The sequence below is a fragment of the Lagopus muta genome, chromosome 1 (genome assembly GCF_023343835.1).
Source record: "Lagopus muta isolate bLagMut1 chromosome 1, bLagMut1 primary, whole genome shotgun sequence".
Classification (NCBI taxonomy): domain Eukaryota; kingdom Metazoa; phylum Chordata; class Aves; order Galliformes; family Phasianidae; genus Lagopus; species Lagopus muta.
Window position 1 is genome coordinate 75,686,921 of NC_064433.1, and position 24,641 is coordinate 75,711,561.

At 38.7% G+C, this 24,641-nt stretch overlaps 1 protein-coding gene across 4 annotated transcripts in view; it reads right to left on the reverse strand.

Annotated features, from left to right (window-relative positions):
• Positions 1–24,641, reverse strand: part of TSPAN9 (tetraspanin 9) — a 141,191-nt gene that overhangs the window by 95,060 nt on the left and 21,490 nt on the right. The window contains exons 2-3 of one of the 4 annotated variants that reach the window (XM_048954933.1): positions 3,082–3,171; positions 2,289–2,463 (exon numbers count right to left, since the gene is read on the reverse strand). The exons of 1 other annotated variant lie outside the window; for it this stretch is intronic. The gene's annotated coding sequence lies outside the window, so the exon portion shown is untranslated. Of the gene's footprint in view, positions 1–2,288; positions 2,464–3,081; positions 3,172–17,578; positions 17,797–24,641 lie in introns of all 4 variants that reach the window. 2 more of the 4 variants (XM_048954941.1, XM_048954949.1) reach the window with 2 other exon arrangements.

Here is a 24,641-nt window from a genome sequence, read left to right on the forward strand (position 1 = left end):
ATTTATTTATTTGTTTGTTTTCTTGGAAAAGTCTTTTTCTTGTAATTACAATAAAGTGCACACCTATTTGAGCACTAAAAGAGAACAACCAGGAGAAAAACAGTAGTAAACCTTCAGTGGGGTGAACTTGGAAGAATAATCCTGGCATGTTCAGAATGAGCAACATCAGTTCCATTTCCTCTGATAAAAGTTCAGAGATGTTATCATTACTAAAGCATTTGAAACAGGAGAGAGGGAAGGGAATCACAGCAGAATTGAAAAGGAATGTGTATTGCCTCTGATGAATGGCACAGTGCCCAGGCAGCTGCTCTCTGAATGCCAAAAAGTAGGACCTCCATTGCTTCAGCTGGATCCCTCCTGAAGTTTTGAATTACAAATGAATACCTCACTTTATGGGATTCTGCTGCAACATGGCAGTGCAGGGACTGCTTGATCCATGTGTCTTTTTCATTCTGAAACTGAAACCCTGCTGGGAAACTAGCCTCTCCAACAGTCTGGCACAGCAACTAAAAATGCATTTCAGCATTTTTACACCAGATCTTGCAAGAATTAACAGCATCCCATATCTCTGTTTATTTTGTAGCAAAAGCAACATCAATATTATAATTGACTTTACATAATGATCATTCAAAAATGAAAAATTAAAAAGCTAATGTGCGCAAAGCAACTGAAAGAAAATGAATTATCTAAAGTAGGGTGAACAACTTGGAGGGTGATTGCTCCATTTTAAATACAAGCTATGCCATTTCCAAAGAATAAAAAAATAAGTAAAAGAATGCTTTAAAAAAGTCAAAAATACCTGCAAGTATATGGCATATTTGTCATATAAAATTAAATTATTAAAAATTTCAAATTATGACAATTTCTAAGATCTAAGAAAATATATAATAGTAAAATGTTTTTAATTAGATAAACATGTAAACTATTCTAGTTTTGCTGTTAAACAAAGTATAGAATTGAAGCAACGGATATCAGCTTTAACGGCAGCAATGTTTTCAAGAGGCTACTGCTTTCATTCCAGTCTAAGCAACTAGTTCAGCTCCTTCATCATTTCATACAAAGTGACATTAAAAAAAAAAGAATTGTTTTCATTTCTACAAAAAACAAGAGAAAAATCTATGAAGAAACTTGACGCTTTTTCCCTATTTATAGGTCACTACTGCAATAGTCAAGCTTCATATAGTTCTTCTACTTGTTTAAAAAAGTAGCTTAAAAGAGGTCATCCAGACTGTATTTTCAGGCTGTTCTTCATAGCAGACATAGCTTGTTTTTTGTTACTGTTTCCTTACGACTTTTTCATAGCTTCATAATGTTTTTTTTTGTCTAGACTGTCAGATAAAGCAAAGTGCAATATCTTTGCTGGTAAACCTAACCTAACCAGTTTTCAAGAGTGAGGAGGACAGAATTGACCTCTTCTGTGCCTACAGCCTGTTAGTGCTTTCCTGAACTTTTCCTTCTCTACAGGTCTCACAAACAACGTGCCTAAGCAAAAACAGTCTGGATTCCTTCAGCACAAATCTGTGACCCTGTAAAGGTCCTATAGATGCAATGAAGGAAGCTGATTTACAGAAACAATGCAGAAAACCAGTCTTGGTTTCTAAGTTGAAGGTGTGGGTGAGTACTCGCACCAAAGCACTAACCATCAGGCACACCACACGTGATACTATGCATACATGCAAGGCCTAATGCCTCAGTATTTCAGAGTGCCACTGCATCAGGATTTTTTTGATGACTTTTTCCCCCTCCAAGAAAGAAGACATTTACACTGAGTACAAGTAATGACAGCAGGTTTCACAGTCTGTCAGTTCAGATCAGACTACTCCCCACAGCTTTATACTGCCAACGTGAAAAGTCAACAGCAACAGAGATCTCACCAAATATCAACAGTTGCAAAGATTTTTTCTATAAAGTGATGGCATGTTAATAAAAAGAGGTAAAAAACAAGACAATTTTTCATTAATACAGTCAGTTTCAATGTGTTATGATATATCATTTGGCAGCATTTCAACTTTTTGTGCAGGGTTTTGTCTTTTTTTCTCTCTTCTAAATATAGTAGCATTATTTTATTTCAAACAACAGTCTTAACATTCAGTCAATCATTTTCTTAAACGGCACTGCATTGTCAGCATTCTATAATTATTTTAAAGTATGAATGTGGTATTTTATTCTGAAGAATAAAAGCCTTAAATTTATGCAATGTTACAATACCTTTGGCATAAACCATATGCTTCTAGATATTCTGTATGATAATGCAGCTTGTACAAAACCTTATCACTCTCTGTAACTACCTGAAAGGAAGCTGTGGTAAGATCGGCCTCTTCTCTCTGTTAACAGCAATAGGACAAGAGAGAATGGCTTCAAGTTGTGTCAGGTGAGGTTCAGATTGTATATTAAGAATTTCTTCTCAGAAGGTGTGGCAATGGATTGGAACAGCTGCCCAGGAGGGTGGTGGAGTCAGTGTCCCTGTAGGTGAAAAAAGGATAGATGTAGTACTTAGGGAAATGGTTTAGTGGACACTACTGATGGTAGGTGACAGCTCAACTAGATTATCTTAGAGGTGTTTTCCAACCTTAATGATTCTGTCACTTTCTTCATTTACTATACATGTGACTAAGCACTAGCACAGACTGCGTAGAGAGGCTGTGAAGTCTCCTTCTTGGAGTTGAAGAAAATTTTGAATTCAATCAAGATGACAACTTGCTTATACCCTTAGTTGTTTTTTTTTTCCTACTTAAGCTGAACTTTTTTCTTCCTTCCTCTTCCCCCAAAATACATCATTGTTGACACCAAGCTTCATGGATGAAAACTTTAGGAATAAAATCTTTGTGAGATCAAGCATCAAACCTTAATGGAACTAATGACACATGAATTAAACAACAAAAAAAGCTAGTGCTGCAATAATGCTGTTTTATGAATAAAAACTAGAAATAAAATACATACTGAATGCAAGCAAAAATAAAGTGACACTATATACTTTTAAAATGAGGTAGGAATTATATACTTCAACAGATGTTCCTTTACCCAAATGGCACTAATCTATCACCATTCCCCAGGCTGGTTATTTTTAAGAGGTATACTAACATTCAAAATAAAGAAGACACGAAAGTTCCGGAGGGTGACAGGAAATCCAGCAGAGAAAGGAATTTTAGACGGTCACTTACAGATATTTTCCTGTGAGAAAAGAATGGTAAGAACGTAGCTTGAACATTAACAAATCCACAAGCCTGGTGTAGCCAGCAGGTTTGGAGTGCAGTGGGGCTGGAAATTCAAACTTTAGCTTGTAATCAGAAAAATCCTGCTTCTCCTACTTCAGAAATTTGAGCCAGCAGCTAGAAACATGTAATATAATATAGACCTCTCGTAAAAAGGTACCCAGTTAAAGGGATTTTATTCTTATGTGAAGTCTATTACTGTTCAGTGGGAGGGGGGGAGGAAGCCAATGACAATGGCCTTATTATTCTGCAAGGACTTATTTATAAGTGAATGACATGGACAAAATCTGCCTTTCCTTACTTTTCTTTCCTTCGAAGTGGTGCTGCAGATGGAGTGTGCAATTCTACTGATATCAGTAAGATTAATTATCTCGTAGATAGAAGTCACAAATAGTAAATGTTAAAATTTAAAGGCCAATAATAATGGTTAGGCTAACATAAGCTTTAGGAAACTAACAATGAACAGGTCTTATCTTTGAGAGTCATGCTGACTTGGGTGGTCATATATTAACTAAAGAAGAATTAAATGAGACAGAGAGGGGCTAACTGACAGAAGAACTGCTTGTCCTTGCAGAACCAACTATAAAAAGCAGCCAACTTGGTCAGAAAATCAAAAAGGGTCATCTGACAGTCAAGAGGAGGAACACAAAGAATGATGAAGAACAGGGGTCTTGGGACCACTGATGACCACCAGAGGGCTGTTTTGCACACACTCAAGTGAAATTAACATACATTCACTGAGTTCCCAGAAAAGTAACAAATAAGTTGTGTTGCATATGTATATTCTAAATGTATAAACAATGTAGCCAACTTCAGGCTGGTGCACTTGGCTTGGTCCAGGATATTCATCAGCAGTGTTATGAATAAATAATGCCTGCTTTCTAGCACTACATGGGAGTTGTTATTTCCCAACTTTGGATGACACTACCATTAGTATTTTAGCAGAGTAGAAGCCAACAACATGGAACATAAGTAAGAACACAGAATTCTAAAGAATTCAAAACACTTATTCAAATTGTTTATGAAGCAATTGTTTAGAATGCTTTTGCAACAGTCTAAACGTTTAAATTATAACTAGTTACTAATGCCATATACGAAGGCACAGATTCTGCAGATGAATCATTTCATATCCTGCAAATAACTAAGAATTCAATTGCTCAGTTTAAGAATGAGAAATACATTGAAGTCTAGTGCACCTACTACCATGGTGCATAGTAAAGACATTATTTTCTTTTATTCTCTTAAGATGCCTACTGGGAACATCATAATGTATAGCTGATTTTCCGGAGTACCACTGGTTCTTCAAAGAACACTGCCAGACACAGCACATTATAAGCTGCTATGAACTTCTGTCAATGACTTGCACATGTTTAAGTCAAAAAAAGGTTTTATTATTTATAAATGATTAAGCTGAAGGAACATATTTGTAAATTATTAGGCAGTATGTATTTGGCAGGAGAAAGTAGACAGGATTTGATAAAACCTGTAGAAAGATAAGTCTATACAAAAACCGTTGTTCATAGAACAAACCACATAAGTGTTCCACAACCCCAGAACAAGCTGTCAGTCTGTTTCCAACACCTTTTTTCAGACCAGTGCTTGCAGAGTTTAAACACATTGCTTAAAGTACATTTAAGTAATCACAACCACTAGGTTAAAAAATATAAATAAACAAAAAATAAAAATGCAATTTCAGCACTGCTTGATGAGAATATTAACCATACCAGATAGAGCTTTCAACTACTGGTATTCAACATGAAGTGGAGAGAAGCTGAGCATTCTGTCCTGAGTGGAACACATAAAATCATGAGGCCAAAAGTCACAGGCAGCTTAAGAAAGCAAATCTCTTCTGATTAGTAAAAATAAGAAACAGAAAGATCCATCCAAGACTATCACAATACCATTGCATTCCTCTTAACTCAAAATGTGCTGATTCACAGTCTAAGAGACACGATCTGCAATCCTCAAAGCTTCTTAAAATCTCATAAAGATTTCAACCAAGGGTGTCTTCAACCTAGAAAATCAAAGATGAGCACCAAAGGTATTCATTTCTGCCTTCATATCAGCAAACATTCTTCAGTACAGAGCAGCCTAACTGAAGTACTAAAACACAGGGTGTTTTAGTCTTCATCACTGGGGAATTTCAAGAGCCTCAAAGTGCAGAAACATTCTCAGGTTTTGTGTAATGGAGCCATACATTCATCACTTTCTGCCTAGGTCGCACAGCAAGACCCTGCTTTCACTCTGATCAACCAAAGTAAGTGAGAACTTAGTGAAACTGCATTTGCAACTACCACCACTTCATCTTTTTCAGCATGCCACACTCAGGATTACTACTAGATATGAGAAGTCAGTATGCACCAGCTCTGCTAGCAAACAACTCACTCTGAGGGGACCTTCCTTAAAGACAATATATCTATGGATTTTACAACCAATGACCACTAGCTGTTACCACTAAAGTAACTAAACCTATAGAATGGGTAACACCACACTCCATTCACTTCATTAAAATCTCTTCAGAAAAATGGACAATAGTTGTGCTTCTTGCAGAGCATCTCTGTAGAAACCCCAAAGGTTCAAATCTCTCTACATCAATCTTCTATTAACTTTTAATCTATGTCTTCATAAGTATATGGGTAGACTATGGATGTTTGTCTCCTTGCATGTTCAAAACAAAAAGCAGAAGTACTTTAGCTGCTTTTTCAAAGTAAAAGAGGGGAGATTTAGACTGGATATAAGGAAAATGGTTTTTTTACAATAAAGGTAATGAAGCTCTGGAACAGGTTGCCCAGAGATGTGGTGGATGCCCCATGCCTATTCAGGGTGAGGCTGGACCAGGCTCTGAGGAATATTATCTAGCTATGGATGTCCCTGTTCATTGCACTAGATCACCTTTAAAGGTCCACTACAACTCAAGTAATTCTATGATAGACAAAATTATGGTATCCTAAAGAGAAGAGCAGTAGCAAGATACAATGTAGAAGATTACTTTAGTGACGCTGAGAAGTTTTTAAGTAACTGCTGTATTCTGCTCATAGCAGAGAAGCAGCAATCATTCAGAGATTAAGTCCTCATAGATAAAACTGAACAGTCATTTGCAGAGAAATTTCTTTTCTGCTTATTCTAAACGGGATCTTTTTTTTCAAAACAATGCTCTAGTCACATCATCTCAAACATTCACCACCCATCCCTTGGCTGGTTTTGTGTTCACTGTCAGCATGATATACTACCACAGCAGATAAATACCAATGTCAAGCATTACACTCCGGCAAATCTTCAGCTTTGCAACCCTTGTCCTCAGGAAAGCATCCTAAAACCATGCACTGTACAAAAAACTAAAACTGCAAAAGGACCCACATTCTCTGTTCTCAGCAAAGGATTTGATGAAATAGCTGCATTAGAAGAGAGAAAAATATCCAGAATTCACCAAAAGTTGTGCAAAAACCCTGACAGAGAAGAACAAAAAGTCCAGTGAGCGGTATTTTACTTTAAACTGTCATTGATGGCATAAAGTAAGGCCATGCTTGCACAACGGAATTAACAATATGCATCCATTGCTCAAATGAGTCAACAAACAATGACAGGTAACACTGAACACATCTGCAATGGTCACGCGTATGAAAAGTGCAGCTCTGCATCAGAGATAACATGTTGTCCATGACTTTTTATTAATCCACGCTCACACCATTTCTTTTGGTACACAGATACACACATATAGGGTACACATCAACATGCCTCCTGTTTATCATTACTGAAAAGCCTATTCTGTGTCCCAGCAGTTTATAAATTAAATATACAGGCGCTGTCCTAGGGTTTGTGATTTATGTTGCAAATACTCTCTCTGCACAAGTATAATACACTAATCAAAAAAGTAAGACCAGCATTAAGGAGATCCAAAGGGAAGAATATATGAATTACATGGCACTGAGACTGCCAAAAGGAATAAATATACTGTCATCTATTGTTAAATTGAATACTGATAAGACAAAATACAGTACAAAGGAGTTCAAAAAGCGGATCATACCAACAATGTTAAAAAACTTTCTCACAAGTATGCATTTCTCACTATTCAATGCTTCTCAATGTTAAGTGTTCCTCTTACAAAGGAATACAGCTTTTCAACACTGTAATATATATTTTAGATACAGATTGCCTAGCAATAGTACATATGCAAGGCACACAGCTGACATTCCCCTTGAAACTGAAGAGTCTGTGATGTTAACAGGAAATTGAGACAATGATGAAATTCCAACAGCTGCAGCAGACTAGAGGGTGGGGGAAAAAAAAAAAAAGCAAAAAAAAAAGGGAAAAAGGAACAGAGTGGGGATACTAGAGGTCTAGAGCAAAGCTAGCAGCTGGATCAGCACAAGACAAGAGATATCTTTGGAGATCCCAAACCATTTTTATCCCTACTATATATTTCCAGTTATACAAAAGAAAGTAGGACTGCATAAATTACCTAGAATTGTTCTTATCAACTCAGTCAGGTTATCATTCATCACAGGACAAATCTTCTTTGTCTAAACACTTAAACTCACTACAGAAAACTATTTTACATTACAAAAAATAAGCAAAATGACTAGAAATACCATCACACATCAATCACTAATCCCATCCTATACAAAGAAGTTTTGTAGCAATCCAATACTTGAGAACTCTTGAATAAGAGTCATAAAAAGAGAAATAAGGAGAAAAAGGAATTATTTCAAGTTTTGTAGAGAATTAATTGGTACCCAGAGGCTGGAGTCTATTTACTTACTTTTACTGCAGATGGTGACTGGTCATTTGGTAAAAAGCTCTTCACACTCATGAAGAAGCACAGGTAAGGAAACCTCAGTAAGACCTTTTTTCAGTTACTTCCAGTAATACAAGTTTGTCCTGGCTTTATGATTTTTGTTATCAGTATTCCACACCATTACATCACACAGAGTATTGGGATTTAAAAAGTTAATGCTCCAGCTCCATGGACCACCAGTAGATCCACATATACCTCTCTCATAAGAGAACTACACACCGCAGAAGTCTGTTCACTGTTCTGTTTCCATTTTCCATTCAGAGGGAAAGATAAAAACTGCAGGTCATGAGACATCCCTTTTTCCCCTTTCTGCTCATCTCTGTAGCGTGTGTGCTTCCTAGCCATTTTGTCTTCAGCATTAGAATAAGACTCTCGGTTTTTGCACACTCTCTCATTCATTTGATTTATTGGCTTCAATTAGTTATATTGTATTATATTTTGTTATTTTGCATTCCAATATCTTATTCAGTAAATTAGCTTTCTTCCCAAGATTGTTGCCACTGTTTTGGTTTTAGACCCATCTCCTTATCCTTTCCCTTTTTCCCCTTTCCCTTTGGTATGGGCCCATGGGTCCCCCAACCCCATTAGTCACAGGCTGGTTGTAATGATATTATTAAATTTGCCATTGTCTGTTGATGAGTGACCCTATAGCTTGAAAACAGGAAGTAGATAAGGATGATACACTGAACAGCCTTTATTGGGCAGATAAGGGAGTTCCCTCAAGTCTTCATATTAAGCAGATAAGGGAAAGTTCTGCCAGTTGTGAAAGCAAGTACTGTGCCATCAAGGCAAAGAGGCGGAATCTAATGTTAATTGTTTTGGGGAAAGTACTGAATATGTATGGACTGTATGGGAAAACCCCTCTATATGCAACACATGTAACGTTAACGTGTATAAGCTGAAGATCTTTTGTGCAAAGATGTGCAATTTGATTTGGAAGGATCCCCTCGTGCTTCTGGCACCAAGAATGTCTGCTTTCTAACACCCCTGAGTCTTAGTTTTCTGATCAACGAATTCAAGGAAATACCAGGACCGTGGAAGGAAATCAGTCAACCTCTCAAAAGCTTTTATCTACATACACATATATGCATGCATGCACCGAGGCACAAAGGCAAGGAAGATCCCAACAGTATTCAGGAAACAGTCACCCCAGGATGCCTCAACCAGCTCTATGGCCCAAGTGTGACACTCATCAGACAAGGCAAGTGGGAAAGCTCTCAGTCACCCTACCAAATATGGCAGGGGCCTACTGCCTAGGAGTATGGGACATATTATGAAATGCAGAGGAAGACCGTACAAAAAGCATCAGAAAGAAATCCAAATACATGCACTGCACAGCATGCACTGAGTATTAGGAGTTCATGAAATTCCTGTAGCTCTGACAGGGACATCACAAAATCAAAGACAAATGACAAGTTTCTCTTTTTGCCCTGTCCTGTCAAAACAGAAGCCGTACAATAGCTCTTACCTCGAAAAGGAGACAACTCTAATGCTCACATCATTTGCAAATTCCAAGTTGTTTCTAGTATGCCAGTTTGACACTGTATTTAAATACAGAGGAAGCTACCATCAAAGTGAGGGGCAGGAAACTAGGAAGAGTTGAAAGATAGAAGAGTCAATACATGGTTACTACCATAAAACTAAGTGTGCTAAAACAAGCATGCTAGTGCCAAGGAATGACCACAGTTCTTTAGATGCACCAGTACAAACATGCAGCATTACTACCACCTGGCAATTTTACAGCTGTACTGTAATTTTTGGAATTACAGATATTTTGTTAAATTATACTAGCAAGGTTTCTATGGAACCATGAAAAATAAGCCTGAAGAATGTTTAACAGCTTTACAACAAAATGAGTGGCAGAGAGGTACTAAGCTTTATTGAATCCCTTTCCCTCATATTTTCTGTCTCCAGTTCCCTTACTTCATACTACCACGAATCTTCCTTACATCACATTGCTGGTGCAGCTGAGTTTCTAATGTATAGGAATGAGCAAACTAAGTAAACAAGATATACAATAGAAACAAACACCTTTAAAAGCATCCTTCACATGGTTTTCCCCCATATCTTATTGACACATTATGTTTATTATATGAGCTCTACACTGCACAAAAAAGAGCAAAGAAAGTAAGCTTACCAAAGGTGATTTTTAAACACATTACTGGTAATTATTTTGTGATTTTACACTAACTGTCTATTTAATTAATTCTCCCCTGCGTGCCTGTAGGTAAAGAAAAAAATGCAGCTACTGAAGTATCAATGTAAACACACCACCCCAGCAGTGATATTTGTTCTTTGTTCTGAAAGGGCCATTATTTGAGGAATTATGTTTGATGTTTTTTTGTTTTAATCATCACTTCTTTGTAATCATATTTTCAGATCATGCTCTCTCATCTAATGTTTTTTATGCTACATGAACAGACACAATATCCCTTTGTGTTGCTCTACATCTTGGATACTTGCATGCTCCTGATCAAACAGTAAGTTGTAGGGAAAGAGAGCTGATCTTAACTCACTAGAATGAGTTCAACATAACATGAAGATGTACAGTATGATTTTCCAACCACCAACCCCCCCCCCAACCTCAGTCTATGGATATCAAAAATAATGCTCTAAATGAGATACTTGCTCATAAAAAACAGTTTTATTCGGTGCCTTTTCATTTTTCCTTATTTTGTGGGACAGCTTTTGTTCTCCTTAATGAAGACTATACACTAACATGTTATTAGATAACAGGAAATAAAACCAAGATGCACTGTGGGAATGGTACGTCTCTGCTGGATGTTAAAGGTGAATTCACTTGACCAGACAGACACACAGAAATTATTACCAATTTAAGCAATGCAGATGCAGCAGCTGCTGCACTTGACAGCAATTAGACTGGGCTGAGGACCACAGGAAGGAAAATGATAGAGCAGAGAAAAAACACAGGGCAAACTGAAACAGTCCCTTACAAATCCACAGCTTCCAAAATTACAAATTTTGGAAGAGGGGAAAATAAAGAGGAAGTCTTAGAAGAATTCTCACAAGCCAGCATCTTACCGGTATGAACAAAAGCTGTTAAACGCAATGATGTAATTATATGAAACAAAGGCATAAAATGTCAAACTTAATACTTTTTACTCTTTTGTATTTATTGTCCTTTTTCTGTATACTAGCCACACCAAGTTATAATAGAAAATATCATCCACATAAATTGGCTGTATGAGAGTAAATTTCATTTTGTCAAGTTCAATTTATCTTACAACAAGTTGATGGGAATATTGAAGTAGAGACAGATAAAACTACTGGACCAATACTAAGAAGTGGCTTAAAGCACCCAGAACAGAACTTCCCATTTCCCTAAAAATATCCATTTGCACTGGGTCACTGATGCCTTATATTGCCAAGAGACTCCTCCTCAGCCCAGACTCCTTGACAAAACCTTCAGAAACTGCTGATTATTCTGTCTATTCCTTCACTCGAAGCTCCTGGAGTCTTCTGATGTAGGAGGTGCTTTCAAGACACCCAACTGAAAGTGAATTGAACACCATTTGAAAGATGATCAGAAATACACTCTAGCACATGAGTATGAATCAGAATCAAAAAATGAATCCCACTCCTGTTCGGCAGCAGGATAGAAATGCACAGCTGTTACTACATCTCACTTCAGGGAGACATCAGAAACTTGACCCTCATAACCACCACAGGCACACTCTGAAATCTGGCAATCAGCCAGGTCCTAGGTGGTCAGGACCACTGTGCACAGAATGCATCTGAAGGCATACTCACTTCTGGCATTCCTGAGAATTGGATTAAATAAGAAGACTACCGCAACACTTCATCTCAGCCCCTCTGTCTTCCTACACCTCAAATGGTATTACTGATGTAGTGATAAAACAGTAAATGATACTACTCTGTAGTAAGACAGAGATAAAGCCACCTGATAAAACACATTCCAGTGTACACTGCTTCACTGATACCAGTAACATGGAATTGTTGAACATATGATGATACAGATAAAAAAAAAGTAGTACTCTACATTTAGTAAAAAGAATCATCCAGATATCTGCTGGGTAAGCAACATGGCCAGGGATGCGTAGTCCAAATGGTTCCCACAATGCGTCGAAGATAATTTTCTCAAGCATGTGGTGGAGGAGCCAACAAGGCAGGGGCTGCTTCTGGGCCTTGTTCTTACAAACAAGGATGAAGTTGTTAGGGACATGAAGGTTGGGGGCAGCTTGGGATGTAGAAATCATAAAATGGTGAAGTTCAAGACCTTGAATGGAAAACGTAAGGCAAAAAAAAACAGGATTGCTACCCTAGACTTCCGGAGAGCCAACTTCAACTTCTGCTGGGACCTACTTGGATATATCACATAGGCTAGAGTGCTAAAAGATAAGGGGACCCATGAGAGCAAGGCAACATTTAAACTGCACTTCCAAGCTCATGATCAGTGCATCCCTAAGAGTAGGATATCAGGGAAGGGAGGCAGGAGACCTGCATGGATGAGCAAGGAGCTCATGGATAAGATCAAAGGGAAAAAAGTCTATGAAATGTGGAAAAAGGGCCTGTCCTCCTGGGAAGAGTATAGGAGTGTTGTCAGGGCCTGCAGGGTAGCAACGGGAAAGGCTAAAGCTCACCTGGTGCTGAAGCTAGTAAAGAAAATCAAGGATAATAAGAAGGGGTTTTTTTTAAGTATGTTAACAGTAGGAGGAAGAGTAGAGACAATGTGGGTGCCCTGCTAAACAACAGGGATGTCCTGGTAACAGGGGATGCTAAGAAGGTGGAGATGCTGAGCACCTTCTTTGCTTCAGTCTTCACTTAAAAGACTCCGCCTTGGGACTCCTGGATGGAAGAGAGAAAGCCTCAGAAATGGAGAGCTTCCCTCTAGGTGAGGAGTGGGTGGTCCAGGAGTGTCTACATGGGATCAACATGAACAAATACATGGGCCCTGATGCAATGTATTCATGTGGGCTGAGGGAACTAGCAGATATGATTGCCAAACTGCTCTCTGTCATCTTTGACAGGTCTTGGAGAACAGGTTAGTTGCCAGGAAGACAGGAGGATAGTCAATGTCATTCTGGTCTTCAAGAAGGAAGATTCGAGAAACTATAGGCCAGTTAGTCTCACCTCTGCACCTGGAAAGGCGGTGGAACAGCTTGTTCTAGATGCCATCTTTTAAGCAATTAGAAGAGAACAAAGTCATCAGGAATAGTCAGCATGGATTAACCAAGGGAAAATCATGCTCAACCAACCTTGCCAAGCCTTCTATGGTGGCATCATCAGCTGAGTAGATAGGCAGAGAGCAGTGGACGTCATCTACCCTGACTTCAGCAAGGCTTTTGACAATGTCTCCCACGACATCCTGATAAAAAAGCTGAGAAGATGTCAGATAGATGAATGGACAGTGAGGTGGGTTGAGAACTGGCTGACTGGCAGAGCTCAGAGGGTGGTGATTGACAGTGCAGAATCTGGTTGAAGACCTGCAACTAGGAGTGTTCCCCAGAGGTCACTGCTGGGTCTGGTCTTGTTCATTATCTCCATCGATGACCTTGATGAGGGGATAGCATCCACCCTCAGCAAGTGCACCAGGGATACAGAGCTGGGAGAAGTGGCTGACACACTTGAAGGCTCTGCTGCCATTCAGCAAGACCTGGACAGATTGGAGAGGATAGCAAGAAACCAGATGAGGTTTAACAAAAGCAAGTGTAGAATCTTACACCTGAAAAGGTATAACTGCAAGTATCAGTACAGTAAACATTTTTTTTTCCCACACATTTTTTTTGTAAATGAGCAAAGTCTACCCTGCTTATTTTAAACACAGGATCAAGATGCTGCGCGAGTTGCAGAACGAAAGGAACTTAACCAAGCCACATTATGTAATACTGTCTGAACAGATACATTCTCTATTACCACCTCAAGGATCTCAAGGTAGAACTATATTCTACATAGCAACATACCAACAGTCTTCAAGCTACAGCCTTTGTGAACAATACCTTTTAAGACTACTTACAGAAACAAGCAAATGAAAGAAGCTTAAAGAAAGACTAGAGCTCTAAGGACTGCAACAGAATTGAATGGGCAAGTACAACACCATCCACAAAGCATTACTTTAGCCAGTACTGCCACCAAAAGGACAACAAAGTCTTGACGTTATTTCTCTACACTTCAATTTAAACAGTATACCAGTGCTGGCAACCCCAGTCTCACCCTTAACTTCAAGGAGACTGGAAAATTATACTGTCATTACATTAACAAAGTTCTACTTGTTGCTGTTTTATCTCTCTATTTGAAAAAATGATTTAAATTGCAACTCCAACAGGCAACTTCCTATTATTATACATCTGCGAAGATATAAAATATATGAATACAATGTAATGTATTCCTCTATGGCTACTACTGCATTTACAGGATTGTGATTTACTATTTTTCCCAAAGCTTAGAAATATCAGCAACAGTTCTCTGGTTCATCTTTAGGTTCATCTGGTTCTTCATGGGATGACCTTACTTACTAATTATTCTATAGTATTAAAAACAATTAGCATTAATACTGCATAGGCGTAAGTAAGGCAGTAACTACTGCACTACCATATTCTGTAAAGGTTTCTTCTTCATGAAATTATCGTAGTAAATTATCCAAAATAAAAATTCAGTAACTAATTTCAAATGTGAACTTCAAATATTCAAGAGAGCAAATTTCACTCACTTCACAGAAAACCATCTACATCTTCTGCTTTGCCATCATTTAATGGTCTTGTTTTCTTCCTTCCAACTACACAGAGCACTGTGTAGTAGAATACTGAGCCAGAGCCTACCATTTTTACCAAAACCAGCGCATTTGCTAATTTTCTTCATCTAGTTATTTTAGAGGTCTGTGCATATTTCCATGTAATACCAGAAACAGCTATAATACTGCTGCCCCTCTGGATCACCTACTAAGCAGTACTATGTCTCTAATATCTATCATAAACATATAAATGGATGTTCATGATACAAAACCTGAAGAGCAACCTAGAACTGGAATTAATAATATAAACTGCACAATAATTGTATTCTGGTAGACAAAACACTTAAATTTATAATAAATAATCAATCAGATAGAATTGATAAGTGGTCTTTACAACAGAGAAGATACTGAAAAGCAAAACAAAACTTTTCTCTCAAGCTAAGACTAATACCCAAAAAGTATAAAATACAAAAAAGGTGGGAAAAAGATTCCCATTATAGGAGAATTTCTATATGGTTTAGAAACAGAATTTGCTGAACTTTTCCAAAACATACTGAAGATAACTCTGCCACCTTAGAGAAAGTAAGCATTCTTAACTAGTATTACAACTGAATACGCAAATCAATTGACTGAAGATTGCTAGAGTTGCTTTTGTAGCAATTATCAAGATTGGAAATTTCCAAAATACTGGTTACATAGAGCCAGTAAATTTTTTTTTTTTTAAATTAAAACCTGATTGATTAACTTGTCCTGAGGTTTCTTCATCCCACCAACTAGTCCTGATGCTTGTATTTGCTCTCTAATCCAACCAAACTTGTATTCTGCAACACTAAATTGCTTTAATCTGCTTAGCACTTTGCATACACTTACACCTAAAACAGAAAAGCCTGCAAGCTTTTACAGCCTTCCTATCTCATTTGGACAAGTCAATACAGCTTAAATTCCAGGTAACAAAACACTTCTTTTGCAACTTGTGTTATGATGCAAAGTAAAAGCTAATTCCCAGGAAATTCTAAGTTTGTCTTTGGAATAAATTCTAAAGGAAGTTCAGAAATTCTGTCTTGCACTTGATTCTACCATAATTAAAAGAAGAGATAACCTCAATCTCAGAACATCTCCTTTTTTAGAGCACAAGAATTAGAAAAGCCACTGAGGAAATAAAAGAAATGGAACACATCAATGGACTGCCACAGACAGAAAGAATACACTCCACTCTTAAGAAAGAAGCAGTAACATATTTATTGATATAACACAGTGATTTCATGAAGCCTAGTTGTAAATAAGACAGTGACTTAACAAGATTCAAGATGGCAAAGTACATTTGATTATTTACTGCACATTAGACATGGTTAAACACATTTATCCAGGAGATCCTACCATTGAGTCACACGGTGGTTCAGAGTAGAACCCCTTGCTTTCTAAACTTCTTGAATCACAGAGGTAAGCTGCTCAGGCACAGCCAAATTCAGTCCAACTCCCAAACTTAATGGCTTATTGTCTGAGGGATTATACGTGCACAATCAAAGATACAGTATTAGCAAAGCTTAAGAATCTTAAAGGTATTAGTCACTTACCAAGTACTTATATTTGCAAGGCAGCTTGATGTTAAAGCATAAGGGATCACTGCACCTCTCAAGAGGTTTTCCTTCTCAAGAGGGGATACAGCCAACTATTGTGCAAGAAAACTCAAGGAGCTCTCAGCTGCTCACTATTTACGGGGAAAGATGGTTGACTCAGTCATATTGTTTAGTCTGGCCAAAAGAGGAAGCACACCACCACGGGGCCTCATCCTAGGAAGTACAAAGACTCAAATTTAAATAGCAAATTTTGAATTTTCTTATATTTTGGGAAGCTTATAAAAGGAATGGCTGCAGGTTTAACATTTGTCATGTAGATATCTATATGAGTGCTCAAACTAAAGGGCACACTAAAAAGTCACTAATTGCAGGCCTTTAAAACACTAAACACATCAATCTAGAATCTCTAATAAAGAAATACAAATAACAGAACTTTCCCTATCAGCTTTCCCTAGCTCTCTACCTACACCAAATAGAACATCAAGATTTGCACAAAGCTGTTTTCCTTTATCATATAGTTATGAGGTTTACCTTCTGTCTGTAATTCTTAAATTCTTAGAATTCACCTACCTGGATAAGAGATGTCAAGCACAAGAATAATGATGTTCTTCTCCTTGTAAGGTTGGGGTCATAGAGGGTTTAAATCTTTACATATCAGACTGTGTTTAAAAAGTGTTTAGATGTTGTACTGGTGGACATAGTTTAGTAGGAAATACTGTTGATGTGGGACAGTTGGAAAGGATGTTCTTAGAGGTCTTTTTCAAGCTTGTTGTTTCCATGCCACAGTTCTGTACAAGTGACTGTGAAAGAATGAAATGCCAGAAGGCAGGTGATAGGTAAGAACAAGGACAACACAAGACATGCTTAAGGTTCAGTTTACGTACACTCCAGGTAAATCATCTACAAATCACTGAAAAGCAAAATAAAATGTATCTACAGAGAATCAGCTACTCTTCTACATGCTCTTCATTTTTGACAATGACCCCATAATTAGAAAAAAAATCCCACACAGAGTTACATATGGAATTTCTTTGTCAACCAAATCACCTTGCTACCAAGAACATGCATTTTTGTTCAAATACACATTTTGTTTTAATAAATCAACAGAAGGTATTACTTGAGATTTTAGGAACTGCTATATTGCCAATCATAATGCTGTAATGTGATGGAAAGAACAGTAATAACTGCAGAGTGGCACAATCTTAGGCTACAGTAAATGAGAATAAGGCCAGATGCAGCAAAGGACAAATAACACATAAACAAAGGAGAAAAAAATACTGCCTACCTTTGCATGACTTCTGGCATGCAGGGATCTTTAGAAAGATGCCCTCACCTCTGCTGCCAGCCCTTAAATGAGCTCTGGAAAGGGGTAGATACTGGTTCCAGCTTCTTCAGTCACTCAGGTGCACTGCAACTCCCCAGGGTTGGCTCTGCATTCCCACCAGGCACTCAATCACTGTTTCAGGCTGTGACTTAGCATTTCTGCTATGTCAGTTTTCATGACTGCATTCAAAGACGAAAAGCTATCTCTTAAAAGCTCCGTTCATGCAGCCCTACAATTGCATGAGTTCAAATATGTTTTTTCAAATGTATTTCTACTTCAGATCATTGTTTTGATGTATTCTCTCTGAGCTTAAACACCAAAGAAAACAGATAACCTCAATTAATCCCACCAAGGAAGCAAAAGTATTCTTTAATTTTAAACTGTTCCATCACATCAGAGAAAGATGATTTATACTCTTAAAAATAAGCAGCACAGGGTATTTAAAAATACCTTTCCTATCTCTGAAGCAGAGATATGATTTCTGGTACACTTCTCCTGATGCAGATTTTTACAAGCACAGCATGCAGGCTTTTGTTCACTGCTGCCAAAAATGCATAGCTAGTGGTGGTAACTATGTTGAAAAATAGCATTTTGTAGCTGGGAATTTGCTCTCTGAATGTGTTACTATGCTCTTTGTATCAGTTGCAGTTTCCATGGAAATAAATAAGAGGCATTACTTTTGGAGTGACCTATGTATCATAACATTATAGAATTGTTTGAGTCAGAAAGGACCTTTAAAGGTAATCTAGTCCAACTCCCCAGAAATAGACAAGGACATCTATAGCTACCTCACATTTCTCAGGGTCCTGCCCAGCCTGACCTTTAGTGTCCCATGAGACAGAGCACCACCACCTCCCTGGGCAACCTGTTAGTGTTTCACTTCTTATCATTAAAAAACTTATTCTTACTTAAGTAGATGGAGAACTAAGCAAAAATACATTCAATCACTCAAACTAAAGACAACAACTGAGAATGGGGCTGCCTCTGCATTCCTGGGAAACTGCATCTGATTAGGCCAGCTACAGTACTTTTAATACATCCAAATTTACAGAAAGATGCCAAGGTATAGTGCTGTGGGGTCAAAGGTGACTGAACAACTTCAGTAAAAGAAAAAAAGTCATCGCTGGATTTACAGTTTACATCTATTATAAAATTTCCTAGCTATAGCCGCCTTATCCCCAACACTACCTTACTAATTCCAGAGCCAATAATTCATTCAGCTTACTTCTAGCTAAAAAATAAAGATGTGTAAATGTAGCAGATTTTTATTTTTGTAGCCCCAGTGACAGACTAGTAACAGGTTACTTAGATTTGACGGAATGCCCAGCAACCTTAGCTGTATCCTAGCTTAATTCTAAAGTAGGTGGCCAATTCCACAGAAAAGAGGGTGAAACACAAAACAACATTTGTTTCACTTGTAGAAGTTAAGTGATATTTTCTTATTTTCTTTTCTCTCTTTATCCTTTCTTCTTCTTTGCCCTTCCTCTCCCACGGCCACTTAGGGAGGCTCACAGAACCCGCATGCAGAGACAAAAAACTAAACCTAAGCACCATTCTGTTCTAACACTTTCTACTGCAATTAATGTGTTAATCTAGTTTTAAAAAATTTTAAGTTTTCCAAAAAACTTGTTCAACTTCCCAGGATGGTTATACTTAATATAGTATGTCTGTACTATCGGTCTTCTTAGATGCTGACCACACCATCAGCTAGATGTCAGGACAAGATATTAGCTCCATCTTCAGTTCAAAGAATTATACTAGAATAATTGGGTGCTTAAGCAAAACTAAAATAAGAATGTGCCAGGAATTATGTCAGCTAGAGGCTACAGCCCATCAAACTATTTTTATTTTGCACCTCATAGAATCATAGAATCCTCAGAGTTGGAAGGGACCTTTAAAGGTTATCTAGTCCAACTCCCTTGCAATGAACAGGGACATGCACAGCTCAGTCAGGTTGCCCAGGGCCTGGTCCAGCCTTGCCTTGAGAGTTTCCATGGATATGACATCAGCCACATCTCTGGGAAACCTGATCAAGTGCATCTCTACTCTCATTGTTAAAGACTTTTTCCTTATATCTGACCTATATTTACCCTCTTTGTGCTTGAAACCATTTTCCCTTGTTCTATCACCACAAACCCTTCTAAAGAGTCTGGCCCCTTTCCTGTAGCTTCCCTTTAGTTACTGAAAGGCCACTATCGGATCAACTCAGAGCCTTCTCTTCTCCAGGCTGAAGAGCCTCACCTTTCTCAGCCTGTGTTCATAGGAGAGGTAATTACATTTCATTGCTTCCCATGGCTTCCTCCAGTCACATCTTGACTCAATCCATGAATTTGAGACTGCTGCTACACTGTAAGACATCATCCAGTCTCTACAGCTTGCAATGGATGCTGATGATCATTAGATGGCATGGTACCATACAATAAACACATCAGATTTCTTTTTAAAGGATCTGACCTGCTAGGTTGTTGTGGTTTAACCAAACAAGCAGCTAAGCACCACACAGTCATCCGCTCACTCCCTCCCTTCCCAGGGATGTGTATGGATTGTCTGACCGCCTGAATGTAACCTTCAGTCCTACATGCCTGAACTAAAATGATTCTCAGTGTCACAAGCACAGCTGCAGCCACAGTAACCATACTGAATCTAAAAACCTAAATGGAGAATAAAGTATACAGTGCACAGAAATCACACTGAAACAATGAAGGAACTTATGTGGCCAAGGTGGTGTTTTCATATTAGTAACGAGACACTGGCAATAAGTCGTAGATTGGTTGCCCCCTTTGCATTACACCATACATTTTTGTGTTGGCCATGCGTAGAGTGCATGACCCAGCTCTGGGTATAAAGAATCCCAAGGAGGATAGGAGAGTAATGTAACTTAAGCAGAGGACACCACTGCCTGCAAGGTCCTGAGCCTACCAATCCCACACCTTATTCAATCCAAGATGTGCTGGCTAATCATACTTCTGGGATCTCTTGGTGGATCAGTCAGTGTGTATGCAATAAAACTCTTAAATGCTTGCTTTGGATGATTGCGTTTGTGAACATGTGTTTTGTGTCACAAATGATGTGATGTCTCATCCCCAATTCCAAGCACCCTGACACAATGGGATGGAGGAGAGAATCAGGAGAAAAACTAGAGCTCATGGGTTGAAAAAAAAATCAAGACAGAGAAAAGGAAAAAAAGAATTGACAAATAGATATATAGATACCGTGTTGAGGACATAAAAGTCCCTGACTAAAGAATGACCCTGGGATAGAACAAAGTATGCTAACGGTTTTAAGGGAACTGATATTTGTGGCTGTAGCTGCAAATATCTTGTATTGCAGAGAGAACTGATCCTAATAGTTTATCTTGTTCTCGCAAAGACTCGTTTTGCATTCCTCTTTGCGTTCCTCTTGGGCTCTGTATCACACACTGGCCACACAGGTACTGCATACAAGTGGAAAAAACCCTGCTGACCCTGGGGAGAATCACAGCAGGAGAAAGGCTGTGGTGGACAAGAGAAAAAATGCGCATTGAAGCAGGGGACACCCTGCTGGCACTACCTATTGAATCCAATACAGGAATGCTCCTTCTCTCTCCATTTCAGCTGTTTGCCGTCTCTCAAGGGTCAGAAAGTAACAGTGCACTTGCTTGGGGAGTTTCTGCTTCCTGCTTATGGGAATTATCTACAAATGAATGCCTGTGTGCCACTACCCAGCAATATCTAGAAATATCAATGTATGATCAACACTGTTTTTCTCCAAAAACAAAAACACAGTATCATCCCAGATAAAATTAAAAACCGGGGAAAACATAACTTTGAAGCATAGAATAAGAAAAGACCAACTCAAGTCCTTTGGAAATTAATTCAAAATTACATACCAACGACAAAAAAAAAAAACCATAAAAAAAAAAAAAAAAACAAAGGAGAAGTACTTCTGCATTCTTGAGGAAAAAGTTAACAGCACTGCGCTTCAATATATTTCAGTCATTGACACCTCTCTCCTTTCTGAAACAAGACAGTTCAAAGCAGCCATGAAATCACACAGGAAGCACAAGCAGCATGCTCTCAAAGCTACTCAAATGAAAAACTACACTTTCTCCTTGACTGCACATCAGACAACTACACAACAGTGCTACAAAAGCACAAGTGCTGGTAGGAGATAGGTCTTTAGTTTTCAAAACAAATGAAAGTAATAAAACAAGTAGTTTGCTAGAAATAAAAAAATAACACATAGTTAACTAATCTCCATTCTTCTGGCAATGACGAAAAGAAAGCTGCTCTCCTGAAGAGCACTTTCTAAAATGTTTCAGCTGCCACCTAGTGTTAAAATTAATGTAAAAGCTGGCCAAGATGAAGATGAAATACATGAGCTAAAAAATTATTTATTATGCTGTCTTCTTAGTCGCCATAAATTAAAAATAAATAAAAAGTCAATTTTTTAAAAGCGCTGTAGGCAAATCTTGGTACGGTGTGATTCTGCCCTGTAGCAGTGTTGTTGGCTTTTTGGTTTTTGGGTTTTGGGTTTTTTTTAAATCAATTTCAGACCTCTGCTCCTAAGAAAACTGGAAAGAGACCAAGGAAAAGTTCTGCTAGATGGCGAAGAAAGAAATGATTAGAATTTTAAAAGAGAAAAGAATTCATCACCTATTTCTACAGCCCAAGCTGTAAGATATGCAAACATTAAAACTAAAGGAGAACTACAGAGACAATTCACTGTATTTTAAATAACCTTTTTATATAAAAACATAACTGAAAAACCTTATTCTCCTCCACAACTCCTACATGTGAATTTTAATGAGAGTTTAACTAGCACGTGGAACTAGAGAAGCCTTCCCTGAAGGGCATACAGTCCTTTTCCAGCAAATGAAGCGAACTCCTGCACACCAGTGACAAAGTTAACGCGCCAAAAAGCAAGACTCCTAAGAGTATTCGGTACAGAGTTAAGAAAGGCAAGTGCTCTAAAAAGAAAAAAATAAGCTATCAAGATAAGCTATCCAGTGAGGCTAAGACACAAAAATCCAAATTGGGTTTTAGTTACTGGAAAAAAAGGCACTATCACAATCAAGATAACATTCACGAGAGACAGAAGTGAGGACAGGGTACAGAGGAGCACAACATGGATTCTGACATTGTACAGCGCTGCTAGAAAAGCCAAAGCTCAACTGCATTTGAAACTGGCAAGGGACATCACAGGCAACAAGAAAAGCTACCTCAGCAGAAAAATAAACAAGGGAAACATGGGCCTGCTGAGGGGCAAATGGTGCAATATTGACAGATACAGAGAAGGCTAAGGTTCTTCATGTCTTCTTGGCCTCAGCCTTCACAGGAAAAGTCTCAGGTCCCTGCTTCTAGGCCTCAAGGTGCAGAAGGATCAGGACTGAGCCACAGAGCTGTAACAACAAACACACACCTCAACCCAGAGAAGTACTTGAAAGCAGACAGCTTGTGCTCTACGATGCTTAAAGAATAGGTTGATGTACTAGCAAAACTGTTCACCAACTGTGCTTGAAACCTTCCAGAGATCACAGTAGGCCTCACATGACTGGAGAAAAATAAATATTTCATATGCTTTCAAACAGGAAAAAAGGACAACCTACCTAAGTCGTTGGGTTAACTTCACTTTGATACCTGCAAAACAATCATGAATTCACAAAATCATCATGTTTTTAAGCACCTTCTCAAGATCATTTAGTCCAGACTCTTTACCCATGCTGGGTCAGCTGCAGCAGGTTGCAAAGGACTGTGACCAACTGGGTTCTACGCATTGACAGGCTTTGCCCCTTCAGTCTCCTCTGCTCCAGGCTGAACAGTCACAGCACTCCCAGCCTCTCCTCACACTGGTCCCCTCATCATTCTTGTGAAGCTTTTCTGGATGAGTTCCAATACGTCCATATCTTTTTTTTTTTTACTGAGGAACAGTACTTCAGAGGTAGCCTCACCCTGCTGAGCAGAGGACTGTCTTCCTTGAGCCCTTTTTGCTGCTGGACTTCCTTGCCAAAGCACGTGTGGCTGGTCAACTTGTTGCCAGCCAAGACCTCACAGTCCATTTCTACAGAACTGTTTTCCAGATGTTTGGCCCACAGCAGGTACTGGTGCATGAAGACGGTACTCCTGGAGCACGTTTCTGGGCTTCAAAGATGATGGTGAATTGAAACAATGAACAATGTTTCATCGTTTCAACAATTATTTCATACAACATGAACCTAGTTTCAAACCTCTTATGATAAAACAACTGGATTTGTGAACAAAGAGAAAGCACTAGGTATCATCTCTCTCAGTTGCAGCAAGCCTTTCAGTACTCTCCCACAGCTATTGCGTATCATTACTGTCTGCATGGGTTGACAACTAGGTAAGAGAAAAGCTGACTGGGATACTGGGCTCAAAAGCAGTGACTGAAGCATCATACGCAATCCAGAGGCTAGTGAAAATAAAATACCAGGCAAGCCTATCTTGAGATTTGTCCTTCTTAGGCTCTGGAGAGGGTGACAATACTAGGGGATGCAGTAAATGTGCTCCAGAGCACGGCTACTATTTTGAGAGCGCTAGATACACCAGAGAAATGGGCCACCAGGAAAAGACAGACTTCTGCTGAAAAGGACCAGGACAACTAAGGTGCAGAAGGAATTAAACTTAGCAAGAAACATGAAAAATAACAAGGGATTCTTTAGACACAGTGGGCAGAAGAGACAGGCAAAGGAGAGCATGCCCCTGATAAACAACAATGGAGAACTAGCTTTATCAGACATGGAAAAGGCTGAGTGCTTAACAAGTTCACCGCCTCGGTCTTCACTGCCGGTCGGGTTTCCCATGCCTTACTTCAACAAGAACAGAAAGCTCATTTGTTTTTTGGTCACTACACCCAACACAGTTTCCGACCACCGCTTCTCCCACCATTCCTTCTCTGCTCATAAACAGTAGATCCAATGGCATGCTTCCCCTGGTAGGCTCTCTCATCAGTTGCAATAGAAAGTTATCTTCCACATACTCCAGTAACCTCCTTGGCTGCTCTACAGACTCAAAATACTCATAAGCAG